This window comes from Halichoerus grypus, chromosome 9, assembly GCF_964656455.1.
Source record: "Halichoerus grypus chromosome 9, mHalGry1.hap1.1, whole genome shotgun sequence".
Taxonomy (NCBI): Eukaryota; Metazoa; Chordata; class Mammalia; order Carnivora; family Phocidae; genus Halichoerus; species Halichoerus grypus.
This window is the reverse complement of record NC_135720.1, coordinates 6,840,410-6,858,990: the sequence shown is the minus strand read 5'-3', so window position 1 is coordinate 6,858,990 and position 18,581 is coordinate 6,840,410. Positions and strand designations below refer to the sequence as shown.

Genomic DNA, 18,581 nt, shown 5'->3' with positions numbered 1-18,581 from the left:
TCCAACCCAGCCTGCCTTGGAAGAGTTTTCGCAGGCAGCTACAGGTCCCCTCCTGCAGCAGACCACATGGACCCTGCTGGAATCACATGCCCCACCCCCATGGCCTTCTGGGGACCCGCCCCCTCCACTGTGCCTTCTTTTGTGAGAGCCCATCCAAAGCAGAGGTACAAGCCTGGCAGAGTCATAAGCAGCCCTGACAGGGGCCAGCACGACTCCAAAGTGACTTCTACCTCAGGGAGAGGAGAAGATAATCATACAGGCCAGTCCAATTATGTCCCCAGCAGTGGGCTGGCAGCAGACACCAGGTCTGACTACAGGCCCCCTGCCCACCAATGGAAGCTTCTTAGAGGACAACACAAGGAGAGCACCGTGTAGTCTGGTGCTACTGCATCTCTGAAAAATGCCCGGTCTGACTCAACTCAAGCCCAAATCAACCCCAGGCTGGCCAACTAACAACACAGGGACTAAGCCTTTCCCACAAAAGGCAGACAGCTGGACTGAAGGAAAGCATGGGTCAGCCACAACAGCAGGGCACACATGGCAGAGGCGACGCCCCTGAAATGCTAGGTCCCGGTAAACAGGGGATGTTATGCTGCAGGGCACGACAGGACCTCTGCTGCATAAGGGCCACCACATTCCAGAGCAAGAAATGTGGCTATCTTTCCTAAGACACAGAAACAGACTCAGAAAATCAGACAAAATGAGGAGACAGAGGCATATGTTCCAAATGAAAGAACAGAACAAAATCACAACAAGAGAGCTTAAGCAAAATGGAGATAAGTAATGTGCCTGATAAAAAATTTAAGGTAATGGTCATAAAGATACTCATTGGAATTGAGAAAACAGTGGAGGACCCGTGAGACCTTCAACAAAGAGATAGAAAACATATAAAAGAGACAATCAGAGATGAAGAACTCAATAACTGAAATTTAAAATAAACTAGATGGAATAAAGAGTAGACTAGAGGAAGCAGAGGAACACATCAGTGACCTGGAGGGCAGAGAAATGGGAAGTAATCAAGCTGAACAAAAGAGAGAAAAAATAATAAATGAAAATGAATAAGGAAGCTCAGCAACACCAGCAAGTATGATAACATTAGCATTACAGAGATCCCAAAAGGAGAAGAGAGAGAAAGGGGGAGCAGAAAATTTATTTGAAGAAATAATAGTTGAAAACTTCCCTAATCTGGGCAAGGAAACAGAAATCCAGATCCAGGAGGCACAGATAACTCCTAACAGAATCAAGACAAGGAGGTCCACATGAAGACACATGGTAATTAAAATGGCAAAAAGTACTGATAAAGAGAGATTTTAAAAGTATCAAGAGAAAAGAAAACAGTTACATCAAGGGAAAACCCATAAGGCTATCAGCTGATTTTTCAGCAGAAATACTGTAGGCCAGAGGGTAGTGGCAAGATATATTCAAAATGCTGAAAGGAAAACAAACAAACAAAAAACCCTGCAACCAAGAATATATTATCCAGCAAGGGTTTCATTTAGAATATAAGGAGAAAGAGTTTTCCAGTCAAACAAAGGTAAAGAAATTAATCACCATTAAGCCAGCCCTACAAGAAATGTTAAAGGGGACTCTCTGAGTGGAAAAGAAAAACTGTAAGTAGAAGTGGGAAAAGTAGAAAGCATAAAAGCAGTAAAATTAAGTATATCTATAAAAATCAGTCAAGGGACTCACAAAATAAAAGTATGTAAAGTATGATACCATATGTATAAAATATGGTGGGTGGGGGGAGTCATGAGTGGGTTCAAACTTAAGCGACCATGAACTTAATACTGACTGCTATGTGCATAAGATGTTGTAATATAAACCTAAGGGAAACCACAAATCAAAAACTGGTAATAGATATGCAAAAAATAAAGAAAAAGGAAACCAGTATATTAGCAAAGAAAGCCAGCAAACTGTGAGAAGAAAGAGAAGAAATGAACAGAGAAGAACTACAAAAACAACCATAACACAAATAACAAAATGACAATATATACATACCTATCAATAATTACTTTTTTAAACAGTCAAGAGAGGTAGGGTGATGGAATAAAAAAGCAAGACCCATCAATATGCTGCCTACAAGAGACTCATTTTATTTTCATTTTATTATTATCATTATTTTTTCTACAAGACACTCATTTTAGACCTAAAGGCACCTGCAGATTGAAAGTGAAGGGATGGGAAAACATTTATCATAGAAATGGAAGTAAAAAGAAAGCCAGGATAGTAATACCTTTATGGAACAAAACATACTGTAAAGACAGTAACAAGAGATAAAGAAGGACACTATGTAATCGTAAAGGAAAAATCCAACAAGAAAATAAACAATTTTAAGTATTTACATACCTACCATGGGGGCACCTGAATATATAAAGCAGCTAATAACAAACATAAAGGATGTAATCAATAGTAATAGAACAATAGTAGGGGGACTTCACTCCACTTATACTAATGGATAGATCATCCAAACAGAATATCAACAAGGAAACAGTCATTTTGAATGACACACTGGACCAGATGGATCTAACAGATATATTCAGAACATTCCATTCTAAAACAGTAGAATACGCATTCTTTTCAAGTATACATGAAACATCTCCAGAATAGATCACGTTAGGCCATAAAACAAGTCTCAACAAATTCAAAAGAATCGAAGTTATATCATATATTCTTTTTCTGACCACAATGCTGTGAAACTAGAAATCAACTACAAGAAAAAAAATCTGGAAAGAATACAAATACATGAAGGTTAAATAACATGCTACTAAATAATGAATGGCTTAACCAAGAAATCAAAGAGGAAATCAAAAAACACATGGAGACAAATGAAAATGAAAACACAACAGTCCAAAACCTTTGGGATATAGCAAAAGCTGTTCTAAAAGGGAAGTTTATAGCAATATAGGCCTACCTCAAGAAGCAAGAAAAATCTAAAAAAAAACCAACCTAATCTTACACCTAAAGGGGATACAAAAAGAACAAAAAACCCAAAACCCATAAAAGGAGGGAAATAATAAAGATTAGAGCACAAATAAGCAAAATAGAAAATATAAAACAATACAGCAGATCAATGAAACCAGGAGCTGGTTCTTTGAAAAAAAATCAACTAAATTGATAAATCTTTAGCCATATTCATCAGAAAAGAGAGAGAGAAGACTCAAAATACAAAGTCAAAAATGGAAGATTAGAAATAACACCAATACCACAGAAATAGGAAGGATTATAAGAGAGTATTATGAAAAATTATATACCAACAAACTGGACAACAAACCTAGAAGAAATGAGTAAGTTCCTAGAAACATAATCTCCCAAAACCGAATCAAGACAAAATAGAAAATTTGAACAGACTGATTACCAGAAATGAAATCAAATCAGTAATCAAAAAACTCATAACAATGTCTAGAACCAGACAGCTTCACAGGTAAATTCTGACAAACTTTTATTTTATTTTATTTTATTTTATTTTATTTTATTTTATCTTATTTTATTTTATTTTATTTTTATTTTATTTTATATTTTAAAAATTTCATTTATTTAATTGACAGAGAAAGAGAGAGCACAAGCAGGGGGAGGTGCAGGGGGAGAAGCAGACTCCCTGCTGAGCAGCGAGCCCATCAGAACCCTGGAATCATGACCTGAGCCGAAGGCAGACGCTTAACCGACTGAGCTACCCAGGCGCCCCTCCACCAAACACTTAAAGAAGACTTACTACCTATTCTCATAGAATGAAGCTTCCAAATTCATTCTATGAGGCCAGCATGACCCTGATACCAAAACCAGATAAAGACACCACAGGAAAGAGAACTATAGGCCAGTATCTCTGATGAACACAGATGCAAGAATCCTCAACAAAATATTAGCATACCAAACCCAACAATATATTTAAAAAAATCATTCACCATTATCAAACAGATTTTATTCTTGGGTTGCCAGGGTGGTACAATATTTGCATATCAATCAACATGATACATCACATCAACAAGAGAAAGGATAAAAACCATATAATCATTTCAACAGATGCAGTACAAAGCATTTGACAAAGTATTACATCCATCATGAAAAAAAACCCTTAACAAAGTAAGTTTAGAGGGAACATACCTAAACATAATAAAGGCCATATGTGAAACACCCACAGCTAACATCATACTCAATGATGAAAAACTGAGAACTTTTCTCCTAAGGTAAGGAACAAGACAAGGACATCCATTCTCACCATTTTTTTTTTTTCAATGTAGTATTGTAAGTTCTAGCCACAGCAATCAGACAACAAAAAGAAAAGGCATCCAAATGGGTAAGGATACTTAGATAATATGATATAGAGAAAACCCTAAAGACTCCACCAAAATACTACTAGTACTGATAATTGAATTCAGTAAGGTCACAGGATACAAAATCAATAAACAGAAATCCATTGCATTTCTATACACTAATAATGAAGTAGCAGAAACAAAAATTAAGAAAATAATTCCATTTATAATTGTAGCAAAATTAATAAAATATCCAGGAATAAACTTAACCAAGGAGGGGAAAGACTCTTACTGTGAAAACTATTAAACATGATGAAAGAAACTGAAGATGACACAAATGGAAAGATATTCCATGCCCATGAATTAGAAGAACAAATATTGTTAAAATGTCCATACTACCCAAAGCAATCCATAGATTTAATACAATCCTATCAAAATACTGACAGCATTTTTCACAGAACTAGAATAATCTTAAAATTTATATGGAACCACAAAAGACCCCGAATAGCCAAAGCAATCTTGAAAAAGAACAAAATTGGAGGTATCACAACCCCAGATATCAAGATATACTACAAAGCCGTGGTAATCAAAACAGTATGGTACTTGCACAAAAATAGACACGTAGATTAATGGAACAGAATATAAAGCCCAGAAATAAACCCACAACTGTATGGTCAATTATCTTCAACAAAGGAGGCAAGAATATGCAACGGGAAAAAGACAGTCTCTTCAACAAATGGTGTTGGGAAAATTGGATGGCTACATGCAAAAGAGTGAAACTGGACCACTTTTTACACTATACACAAAAATAAACTCAAAATGGAATAAAGATCTAAATGTGATACCTGAAATCATAAAAATCCTAGAAGAAAGCACAGGCAGTAATTTCTCCAACACCAGCTGTATCAACATTTTTCTAGATACGTCTCCTGAGGCAAGGGAACCAAAAGCAAAAATAAACTATTGGGACTACATCAAAATAAAAAGCCTCTGCTCAGCAAAGGAAACAGTCAACAAAACCAAAAGGCAACCTACTGAATGGAGCAGATATCTGCAAATGACATAGCTGATAAAGGGTTAGTATCTAAAATATATAAAGAACTTAAACAACTCAACACCAAAAAATGCTTAATAATCCAATTTAAAAATAGCAAAAGACATGAACAGACATTTCTCCAAAGAAGACATGCAGACAGCCAACAGACACATGAACATCACTTACCATCAGGGAAACGCAAATCAAAAGTACAACAAGATAATCACCTCACACCTGTCAGAATGGCTAAAATCAACACAAGAATCAACAAGTGTTGGCGAGGATGTGGAGAAAAAGGAACCCTTGTGCACTGTTGGTGGGAATGCAAACTGGTGCAGCCACTGTGGAAAACAGTATGGAGGTTCCTCAAAAAATTAAAAATAGAATTACCATTAGATCCAGTAATGGGTATTTACCCAAAGATTATGAAAACACTAATTCAAAAAATTATATGCACCCCTATTTCCAGTAGCCTAGACATGGAAGCAGCCTAAATGTCCATCAATAGATGAATGGATAAAGAAGATGTCATATATATATATATATATATATATATATATTATATTTAGGTATATATGTGGTGTGTGTGTATATATATATATGTGTATATATATATATATATATATATGAATATTATTCAGTCATAAAAAGAAGAAATCTTGCCATTTTCAACAGCATGGATGGAACTAAACAGTGTAATAATGCTAAACGAAGTAAGTCAGTCAGAGAAAGACAAAGGCCATAGGATTTTACTCATATGTGGAATTTAAGAAACAAAATAAAGAAACAAAGAAAAAAAATAGACTCTTAACTCTAGAGAACACACTGATGGTCACCAGAGGGGAGGTGGGTGGGAGGTTGGGTGAAATAGGTGAAGGGGTTAAGAGGACACTTACCAGGATGAGTACTGAGTAATGTATAGAATTGTTGAATCACTGTATTGTACACCTGAAACTAATATAACACTGCATGTTAAGTGCATTGGAATTAAAATTAAAAAGAAAAAAAAAATGAAAGTGGAAAGGACTCTCCCTGGTATGGGGACATGCTGAGGGGAAATAGGCTGACAGGAAACGCTGCATCTCAGCCTTTTTTGTTCCTGGGAATGGAGTGTTCTTTCCTCTACCTTTGGCTCCTCTGCACCTTCCTCTTTAACTTTTATTGCTGTTGTTGTTCAAACTACTCTGTTGCTTATTTGGAAAACAGCCCCCACTCCCTGGATCAAGTGGTGGCAGAATGATGCTGTCACTTTTCTCTAGCAGCCAGAGGCTGAGAAATGCAACTCAGCTTTAAAGTGTCCGGGCTGGGCATGGGATGTGCAAGAGAAACATACCTTTCGGTAGCAGTAATTCACAAAATGATAATATAACTTGGTTTTGGCTATAAGCAAAGAGAAATATTGAACAATAAAAAAAATCCTAGCTTTAAAACATTTGAAATGACTTTAGACTTGAAATCTAAACTTTTTCCCCTCAAAAGTCCTTGTTTCTTTGGCAAGTAGAATTTAAAGCTTCTTTTTATCCCCGTTTTCTTTATTGCAGGCAGCACACACAACTATAAACACTCCACTCGAGCCCAATCCGGGCAAAGGCAAGCGCTTTATGTGCTTTAATAGTTTCTCACATTCTCTATTTTATTTCCTCATTAGAAAAGGAGGGAAATAAAGTAAAATTTGTAAATTTACCTATGAACTGTGTATATCCAGGAAAACTAAGATGAATAAAATTAGGAAATAAATGGTAACAAGGAGTGGGTTGCTTTTTTGTTTTGTTTTTTGTTTTTTAGATTTTATTTATTTATGTGAGAGTGAAAGAGAGACAGAATGGGAGAGACAGTGAGAGACAGAAGATGCAGGAGTTGGGGCAGAGGGAGAGGGAGAAGCAGACTTTCTGCTGAGCGGGAAACCTGATGCCGGACTCAATCCCAGGACCCCAGGACTACGACCTGAGCCGAAGGCAGATGCTTCACCGCCTTAGCCACCCAAGTGCCCCAGGAGTGTTTTTTGTTTTTTATTAAGACAATTTTTTAGAAGAATTTTAGGTTCACAGCAAAATTGAGGAGAAGGTATGGAGAGTACTCATACACTCCCATACCCACACATGCACAGGTTCCCCTATTCTCAACATCCCCCACCAGAGTGGGACAATTGTTAGAGCTGATGAACCGACATTCACACATCATCACCACCCAGCCCATACTTCACATTAGCCTGCATTCTTGGTATTTTACACTCTATATCCATAATATAGGTTTGGTTTGGACAAATGTACAATGACATATATCTATTATTATGGTATCATAGAGATTTTCACTGTCCTAAAAATCCTCTGTGTTCTGACAGTTCATTCCCTCCCCAAATCCTCTGGAAATCATTGATCTTTTTAAGGTGTCCATAGTTTGCCTTTTCCTGAATGCCATATCGTTGGAATCGTATAGTACGTAGGCTTCTCAGATTGGTGTTAGAAACATGCATTTAAATTTCCTCCATGTCTTTTCATGGCTTGATAGCTCACTTATTTTTAGCCCTGAATAATATTCCAGTATCTGGATGTAACCACAGTTTGTCTATCCATTTACCTACTAGGATATATTAGTTGCTTCCAAGTTTGGGAATTATGAATAATTATTCTGTTATGAATAAAGCTGTTATAAACAATTATGAATAAGGTTGTTATAAAACTTGAAAAAGGAGGGGTTTTTTGCTGATTATTTCAGATTTTCTGCATAGATTATCATGCTATCTCTGAGCAAAGATGGTTTTATTTCTTCTTTTTCAATCTGTATACGTTTATTTCCTTTTCTTGCCTGACTGCATGAACAAGCTCTTCCAGTGTGATGTTGAAGAGGAGTAGTAAGAGGGGGGACATCCTTGGCTTGTATCTGAGTTTACTGGGAAAGCTTCTAGTTTCTCAACATTAAGTATAACACTAAGTATTTTTTTTCCATGCCAGTGTAACCAATTACAAATAGAAGAAATAAAAACCCAACTAGCCATTCTATTTATGGACTATATATAGATGGGTATGTGCATGTATATTTTATAAATAAATATATATGTATATTTCCCACTGCCTGGTCAATTTGAGAGTCAAATAGATTAATATCCTGTCTTTCATAGTCAGTGAAATAATAAGGGAGGAACATCAAATCTTTTGAGTCATGAGTGCCACTAAGATAACAGTTAGCCATCTATCCCAATTTTTTTTTTTTTTTTTTTGAGAAATGTATGTGATGTTGGAGGGACAAAGATAGAAGACAATAGACTACATAATCTGGTAGAAAAGAGACATGTAAAAAAAAAGAAAAAGACATAAGCAAGCTAATGAAATAGAGATTATGAAGAAATGATAGTGAAAAGAGCTCTTCTTCTTAATCAGGATTGTCATTACAAAACTTAAAACATTCTCAGAGATGGCATCTGTGAATGGTTTGTGTGTAAGGGGAAAGTCCCCCAGGGGGTTATATGCCATTGCTAGGTGGGACCAGGCAGAGGCCCCCCTCCCCATAAATGCTGCAATTGGTTGCTGGGAGCTGTGGGAGTGGTCAGTTATGCCTGTAGGAAGAATTTATTTTCTTTCATCTGAAGAAAATTCTTGAGGAAATATAACTAGGACACAATAAAGTGTTTCAATCAGATTTAGATGAAATTTGAGAATATAATTTAAGAATTCTAAAAGGAAATATAACTAGGACACAATGAAGTGTTTCAATCAGATTTAGACGAAATTTGAGAATATAATTTAAGAATTTTAAAACTTAATTAAGAACTGAAAGACAAACAAACAAAAAAACACATACTGCTCTGAGACCAAAGGCCGAGAAGACCTATTAATAAAATGGGCAGTATGAGGGAAAAGATCACAGCCATGAATGTGAGTGAAGACATCAATATGTAAATCATAAACAGAGAAAAAAGAGAGAAAAATCAAAAACATAACATAAAAGATCTTCTGTGAGCCACAGCAATTTGTAAACTACCCAAATAAATGCAAATCAGAATAATATAAAACAACATCCAAATTCACACGAAGATACTAGCATATGTTTAATTTAAAAGGCCAATAAAGCTACCAGAAAGTAAAACTATATACCAATTTACTCATGAATAATGACACAAAGCTTTAGAATAAATTTTTGACAAATTAAGTCCAGCAATATATTAAAATATGAATGTATCTAGAACATTTGTTTACTTATTTATCAAAAATGTATTATCATCTCTGTGCCAGATACTATTCTAGGTGGTGAGGATACAGTAGCAAACAAAATTGTCATAGTACATACATTCTAGAATGGGGAAAAGAGAATAAACAAATGAATGTGATATATTTCCAGGCAGTGGTAACTATAATAAGTAAGGTGAGAATAGGGTATTTCAAACTGCAGGGATCACTCAACCTTAATAAATTCATCAACTTAATTCCTGCTATTCATGGGGTGCCTGGGTGGCTCAGTCGTTAAGCGTCTGCCTTTGGCTCAGGTCATGATCCCAGGGTCCTGGGATCAAGCCCCGCATCGGGCTCCCTGCTCTGCGGGAAGCCTGCTTCTCCCTCTGACTCTCCCCCTGCTTGTGATCCTGCTCTCACTGTGTCTCTCTCTGTCAAATAAATAAATAAAATCTTTAAAAAAAAAAAAAAAAAATTCCTGCTATTCAAAACTTAAAGGAGGTATATGTGATTTTGTCAGTGGTAAACCCAAACCACTTAATCAAACTTAGAAGCCATTTTTAATAAAATCCTATGAAAATAAAAAGAAAACTCAGCTACATTAAATATGATAAAAGTCAGCTACCATAAATATAATAAAGTCATTTGTCAAAATAGCAGTAATAATCAGGCACTAAATGAAAATGCTCACTAGTACTCATATTATCCATGGCTGAATAAGAAAAGAAAATAGAACACCTATCATCAACGTTAAAAAAGGTGACAAATTTATCCTTGTTTCCAGATGACATGATGGCATACCTAATAAACCCAAGAGATTCAATTAAAAGTTATGAAAATTAATGAGAAATGTTTGCTAATTAGCTGGCTACAAAGTATACAGTAAAAAAATTAATTGTTTTTCTTCATATTAGCAAAATTCAGTTTGAAATGGAAATAGAAAAATAATCTCTTTCCTAATATTGACAAAAAATATAAAATACTGGTATATTTATTCAGCAAGAAAGGCAAAGGACCTATTATAAGTATTTACAAGTAGAGACTTCAGTAAATGAAGAAGCCAAGTATCTTGAATGTAAGGGGTCATTATCAATTATATACAAGTCCTAGGATTTACATATAATTTTGGCGCCAGTCATATTGGAATCCTAGGTGGAATTGTTTTGGTGGGAGAGAGGGAGATTGAACACAAAGATTGTTAAAAAAAAAAAAAAAAATCACATGAAAACCAAATATGTGAGAATTTGCATTTTTGAATAATGAGAGTAAGAGGAACACCCTAGCAGGTGTTACAATTATTACACCATTATAAGTATTATATTATATTATATTATATTATATTATATTATATTATAGCCAAGGAAATACGGTATTTGCATAGAAATACATAAATAGGCCAGTGAATCAGAACCTAGAAATATCTGTAAGTATATATGGCATTTTCATTCAGTGAAACAAGGATAGGCTATTTAATAAATGATGTGGGCACAACTGAATAGCCAATAGTAGAAGTGAATAAATGACTGGCCATAACTGCAGAAAAGATTCCCGATAAGTTAAATATCTAAATATGAAAACAAACAACAAAAAGTTTAATATAATAGTGAAAGGGAAAAAAAAAAACAAACAACTGGACGGGCACCTGGGTGGCTCAATTGGTCAAGCGATTGCCTTCGGCTAGGTCATGATCCCAGGGTCCTAGGATCAAGTCCTGCATCGGGCTCCCTGCTCGGCGGGAAGCCTGCTTCTTCCTCTCCCTCTGCCTCTCTCCCCTGTTTATGCTCTCCTGCTCTCTCTCTGTCAAATAAATAAACAAAATCTTAAAAAAAAAACCCTGAAAATTCATATCAATTGTAATGGGAGTGGTGGGGAGAGCTTCTTTGGAAAGATACCAACTGAGTCAGTCTTTCTTTATATAAAGGAAAATGCTCTGTATTTCAAAAATTCCTGTAATATAAAAAGACAAAAATGTTTATACAATATCTTGTAGACAAACCGTTAATATACCTACTCTTTAAAAATATTTCTGCCATTTACTTCACAAAACAGCAAACCATCCAATTCAATACAAAAGAACATGAGATGGTCAATCTAGGAAAGGAAAATGCAAAAGGTTAATAACGTGAAAAGATGCCTGACTTTACAGGTGGTCAGAGAAATGCAAATTAAGAGCAATGATGACCTGCCATTTCCAAAAGGGAAGGATCCACTGCTCTTGAGTGTGTGTTACATGAGATCGTGTGAGCAAGTGGGGAATGTCTCAACCCCTTTGGGAAATCATAGCAGTTTGGATAAAAATGTTAAACATACACGTTATTTTATTCGGTTATTCTGTCTCACAAAAATAACAGTACTAGTTTATAATAATTTATTTATGAGGATTTTACTTTAGCACAGTTCAAAGGAAAAAAAAAAAGGAAACCACCAGAAGTGGATTTACTCAATATTTATGTTATGGAATAGTATGCAGATATTAAAATGAATGGTCTCTGCATGTATTGATCTTAAATATGTTAGAAGAACTGTTATTATGTGAGAAAAGTTTGATAAAATATAGTACTACTAGCATTTTAAGAGAAATAATTAAAAGACAGTAAAAATAGTTCAGCATCCAACTCTTGGTTTTGACTCAGGTCATGAGATCCTTGGTCTCAGCGCTCAGCATAGAGTCTGCTTGAGATTCTTTCCCTCTCGGCCCCTCCCCCTGTGCTCACTCTCACTCTCTCTCTCAAATAAAAAAAATAAATCTTTCAAAAAATAATAAATTTAAAAAAATTAAATGAGTTTATAAAAATTTATAGAGAAATACACAGAAAAAAGTTCACATTAACCATTCTGGGAGATTGAAACTGGGAGAAAGGAGAAAACTATTCATTTATTTTCTTTATTTCTTGTTTGAATTGTTACACAGGGCATGCACTCCTTTTAAATAAAGTATTCAAAATAAAGACAACTGACCCAAAAGGGCAGTATCATCTCATGGACACCAGCCTAGAGGAGTGCATTTCGGAAGTTGTGTTTGAGAGGCAGAGACTCCTGGGGGACTACGGCAGAAGACCAGGCTGCAGCAGTGGCCAGAGGCTAGATCAGAAAGATCCTGCACCTCTCCAGGGATGGTCGGCTGCAGCTAGAAGGAAAAGAGTGGCCCGTGAATGATTTTAAGTAGGTGAGTGATGTTATTAGGTTAGAAATAACACATAAAATGCCTAGTTCTAGAGACAAGAACACAACACACAAACACCTTGCGACCCTCCTTTTGGAACCAGAGGTCCCCTGGTGCTGTATTGGAGCACAGGCAATTGGAGCTCCAGCTGTGTTGTTCAGTAAAAGACCTCCCCACATCAACGGTGAACATAACCCCAATCCCAGTCTGGTTACCTGACCTTCAATGGAGGACTCAAAGAGTGCTTTCTCAAGCTAGCAGTGGGTACTTCATTTTAGACCATGTTTATTTTCTTTTCGGCTGATTTGCCAAAATGTGGTCAACTGAATGAAAATAATATTATAAATACTAGTGGTGCCCTAAACTTGTGGAATCTTATTTGTGTCTTTAATTTCTTTTTTCTGATCTATAGCTCCTCTTAATAAATGTATATGTACTTGGTGTAAGTAATATTCGTTTAATTATATGAAGGATAGCAGATTCTTAGCTAATCTTTCAATTTGTTATACATTTAAGAAAGTTATTTTAATATACTAATATATTTCAATACTTGTATGTTTACATAGTTAACAATACTATTCGGCATTAGAGAGTATGTTTGAAGGGAAAATTATCAGTATGAAAAACAACCTCCCCTAGAATGTCTTCTGCCCAGGATCTCATATATCAAGCATCAGCCTAGATGAGATGTTTATGGTTAGGTTATAAAATTTGTTGGGGAGAAAAAAAGTTGTTTATAATGAACATGGAGAAAGCATCTAAATCATCATGCTTCAACAGGAAGTCACACTGAAAACAACCCAACCACAAAATGTGCCCCTGACATTGTACTCCTATCAGCAGGTAGCTCACAACTGAAATGACCCATAAATCTCGACAACCTCGTCTAACTCTGTACATATAAAACAGTAGGCTTCAATTTAAGTTCATGAACTACAGCAAACACATACAATGAAATATCTAATAAACTGAGACCTAGGCGACTATCACATATAACTCAATGTGTTCTATTTCATAGACATATCCCATTCTGTCGGTGCATTAAATTGCATGAAGTTATTCTCCTTATATATATAGATCTTTGTCCTCATTAACTATAGTGACTTCTGCAAAAAATTTATTTCTTCACTGCAGTAGAAGGCTAGGAAAACATTAATTTTATGTTACTCAGGGGTATATACTACAACTTTCCACTTAGAATAGTAAGTATAAAAACCAGGTGTCTGGGGTTCTGTTGCTAACTATTCTGGACTGCTAGAGGCTTTATCCAAGCCATTCAACCTAACCAGCTATAATTTATAACTTGTGGATTTTGTGCAACGTCCCTGTGACTTTCTGCATTGGGGCCCAATGTCATGAACATAGTTTTCTTTCCCTGGTCACCTGACTCAATCCCGGCCAGCTAGCTGGTATACCTCGAGGCCCTGCAGGAGAGGACTGACGAGTGTTATTTTCATTATACTTCTCAGCTCAGTTGGGTCAATCTACTCAGACCATGCTGAGGTATATCAGGCAACTTCTGTTTGTTCTATTACTGCCATGGAATCTTCTTCCTACCTCCCACCCCCTATAAATCAGAAAACCAGCAATTACGTAGGCTCACATTACTGAGTGAGAAACCATTCCCAAACCAAAATATATGTAAGTAACCTCAAGTTGGACAGTGCTGTCACTAATTTCTGGTTGCACCCATTTTCATCGCCAACACCTGGTACTCAGTGAATATATCATTACTTGGCCGGTTATATATAAGCCAATCTGTGCAAAAATGGCCAAGTGCTGGCTCAGCTTTGGCCAGATCTGTGTCCCAAAACATGGGTGCCAAGCAATGATGAGCTTTGATGACCTCGTAACCCTAGGAAAACATGACAGCTGAAAAAAAAGTTTTACATGAGGCAATAATGTGGAGATACAAGAAACACATTATTAAATATATTCAAAAATAATATTTTTATGATAATTTAAGGCTTTTTTAATATATTATTTCCTCTTGCCCTTTACTTTGCGAGGATTTGGGGGATGTATGAGTTCTGTCATCTAAGAGTTAGTGAGGAAGTAATACCAATCACACTTTGGGATAATCTCTGGATATAAAAATCACGAATTGATTGTTTTTTAGCCTATTACCAGCCTCAACTCCTTGTGCATGCATATTAGATATACTGTCACAAGTCTTTATTCAGAGGCTATAATGGCTGCTAGGAGATGCTTCATTTATGTGTACATCGTAATTGACATGAAGTCATGTTTTACTAAATATTTTATAACCTTTTTATAAAATTGGGAACAATATATTAGCCGCACATATGAACTTCCACATATGTTTAAATGTAAATACAGGTTTATATGTTTCATTGTTGCTACGTTTGTCTGGCAGTCTAAACCACATTAAGCTGTCAGCACAACCTCAGCAAATAATGTATGAGCTGCCAGGGCTTGATGCCAGTTATCCTGGTCACAGCTTTCTATGCTGGTACCAGGGTTCATTAGCTACTGTTTGCCCATCATGCTGAAGATTGCAGTACTTAGAAAACAATATTTATTTAGACAATAAATGAAAGTTTAAGTGAATTTTCTAGACTCCAGTAAAGTCTCAAGAGAATAAAAGGTAGTATATGAGAAGCCCAATAGCTTCATAAATATTTGCAGTGTGAATTTGTCAAAAGATCAATTTCCAGTATATTTTCTCCCCCCTCCCAAAATGCCTTAATACAGGGGGGGATCTTTAGGGAAATGATACTGTGGAAATAAGTGATTTATGGTGTTGGTTTATGTTTCCAAAGAAGAGTAGTGTGAATTCAGTATGTGTGTTTGGTGATTTTCTTTACAACACCATAATCATTTTGGGGTCCTTTGAGAATGAAAACCATTCTATTTTACTTTGTGCTCTTACTCCACAAAAGTGTTTGATGAAGAGATATGTAGATTCTCCATAGACTAAGGAAAGGATGAAGAGAGATTCCCAGCACTGCCAACACAAACTATTCATTGCTCGCACCAATCACAGAAGATTTTCCTATATGCCCCTCTTCAGCCCCTGCAGAATCATTGCCATATTGAGTGATCATAACTCAAAAATAACAGTAAAAACAAAATCAGCATCAACTGCTTACAGAAGAAATCACCTGCATGGATGTAAAATTGACAAATAGCCCGGAGGGGATGCGTCCACCAGTGCTATCAGGATGCTAACGCCACTCATCCCCACCTGGACCCTGGACTTTATTGGCCAGTGATATTAAGAAAAGCGATATTCTGTGATATTAAGAAAAGTGACTGTCCCTGCCTCGTACCAGCTCCACAATTCTTGAAAACTATAAGGTGACTTGTAGTGAAGCATCTCATAGTAAGAGCATACAGCAGCAGATCCTTATCCACGTGTGGGTGAGTAGAATATTTCCTCACATGTTTGTTGGTACAATGACATCAGTTTTGTATTCTCCACATGTCAGGCAACATGCTAGATCCTATAGATCATGCGAAGGAAGGTAAAAATAAAGTAAAAGACTCACCTTTAGGCACCCCAGTCAGGAGGGTAGAAAGAGGTGCATAATGATTGTAATACGGTGTGTTATACTCAGGGCTGTGGTAGCAACAGATGGAAAAAGGAATGAAGGGGGTGATGTGACCTCAGCTGAGAGCAAGGCCTGCATTGGACTGCACCAACAATGCAGAGTAAATGCCTCTAGTTCTGAAGAGCAGCGGGGTATTAAGTGGGAAAACAGGATCCCTTGTCAGCCAGCTTCCTCAAATAAGCTCTACAACTTGACTTTACAACTGTTTATCCCAGACTTTTAGATTTTATAAACCAAATTAATAATAATAAAAAAGAATTAGGTTAGTGATAACTTTCAAAATACTAATAATAGCACTTCACATAAGTATACTAATAGTAACATAAGGCTTATATTAATAGTAAAATCAAGTATACTTGAAATTTTAATCCAGAGTAAAATTTTGTTTCACAAAATTCTGTAAATCATTTTCGTGATATAAGTTTGTAACTTGGCAGTTCTAAATTGACAATGCAAAATATTAATTTTACCTTGGGGCCTTATTTTCATTAAGATATTATTGACATGCAATAAAGTGCACGCAATTATAGAAGTTTTGATATATTACTTGTCCATTGCCACAATCCAGATAGTGGGTATACATACACACACACACACATATATATATATATATATCACCCCCAAAGCATTTTTGTGTCATTTTGTAATCTCTCCATCCCACCCCTTTCCACCTCCCTTCCAATCCCCAAGTAACCTCTGACCTGCTTTCTGTCATTATGAATTAGTTTGAATTTTCTATAATTTTTTATAGAAACCATACAGTATAAACTCTTTTTTATCTGGATTTTTTTTTTCACTCAGCATAATTTTTTGAAATTTATCTATGTCATGGAATGGGTGAAAATAAATAAAAGAAACTCATTTGAAATGGCACTGGGAAGCCCTGAAGGGGTAACTCTCACATACTACTACTTATTGCAAGAAGTATATCTCACACTCTCCAACAGAAAGAAGCTCACTTTTCAAGCCCCAGGAGGAGGAAGGAGGAATTTCTCTTTGCTTAGCAATAGCCCAGCCAATGAGCACTCAGTGAGATAGCCCTCACAGTCCCCCCTGCTTCCCTCTCCTCTATTCTCTGGACTTGCCCAGTTTGCTTGTCCAAAATTGCAGTTCCTCTGCTCTTCTCAAATAAACTCATTCTGCTGGTAAGATAATGGGCTCTTTTGTTTCTTAAGGCCAACACTGCATGGCAACCATGAAGGGACTTGGAGGAGATGAACCCCTGAGGAACTAAGGAGTCCCAGAACCATGTGAGGTACCCCTGTGAGCCCCTTGCACTCTGATTCTGTGAGTTATCTTTTCCCTTTTGGTTTGGCACATCTCCTCTCAGATCTCCCTCCTCTTAGTTGAGCTTTTCAACTTTATTCAGGATCTGTGTTTTGTTTTGTTTTTAAATGAAGTCATCGCTCTTCCCAGTGAGTAGTTTTCTGTTATCTGAAACTCTGGTTTTGAGTAATGGGACCCCAGTCAGCTACATTCTCTCTCAGGAGGGTCTTCCTTCTGGGACCCCAGAAGGTTTTATGTTTAAAACCTCTGGCCCCTCCTCACATGCGTTTTTAGCTAATTAGACCAACTTAACCAAAAATGATTTAGAATTCCAATGGCCATTATGGGGAACTTTCAATCTCCCCAACTTGTTTTTCTTAGAAGACCATGGCTCTAAAATAAAACAAACTGAATGGGATGCCTATTCCATTTGATATCTTGAGGCTTCCAAGCATATCCAGAACTCTAAAATCACCTCTTTACAAAAATACCATTTCCAAATTAACCAAGATGTACAAACAATTGGAAGAAGACAAAAAAATTCTGAGGCCTATTTCACCCCTCCTCCACCCTCTGTCTCCTAACACACCACCTTTATCCCCTCTGCCTCCTCAATCTATTTCTCTCCCAGAACTTCCTTTCTCCTCTGGACCTGTTAGAACCTGTCTCTTTATAATTAGACACTCTGAGGATCCTATTGCTAAGCCCAATTTCCTGTGTCCCCTGGACTAAGGCCAAACTATGAGCCATAGTAAAAGATTTTCCATAGTTACTAGAGATCCTCCTAGATATGCCAAGTCATCCAGACTCACCAACCAGGTTCCTCGGATTTACCCAAGCTAGTTCACATGCTTGTTGGAGTAGGCCAAACTCAACACTGGATGAAAACAGCTAATTGGGATGATCCTGAAAAATCTCTAGACCTGCAAATGAGATTTTTGTTCTCAATTATATGTTCAGGCTCAGGCAATCACTAAACAAATTCACTTGGCAATCACTAGGGCTTCCCAAAACCTGTTGATTGGCACAAGATTTAGGCTTACACTCAGAAGCCCAATGAATGTGCACATGGCTATTACAGTCTACTCCAAATTATTTTTCAGGAAATTCTGGCCTTCCTATGGATGT

At 36.5% G+C, this 18,581-nt stretch overlaps 1 protein-coding gene across 4 annotated transcripts in view; it reads right to left on the bottom strand.

Moving 5' to 3' along the window:
- Positions 1-18,581, bottom strand: part of PRKN (parkin RBR E3 ubiquitin protein ligase) — a 1,297,079-nt gene that overhangs the window by 589,278 nt on the left and 689,220 nt on the right. The gene's annotated exons all lie outside the window — the stretch shown is intronic.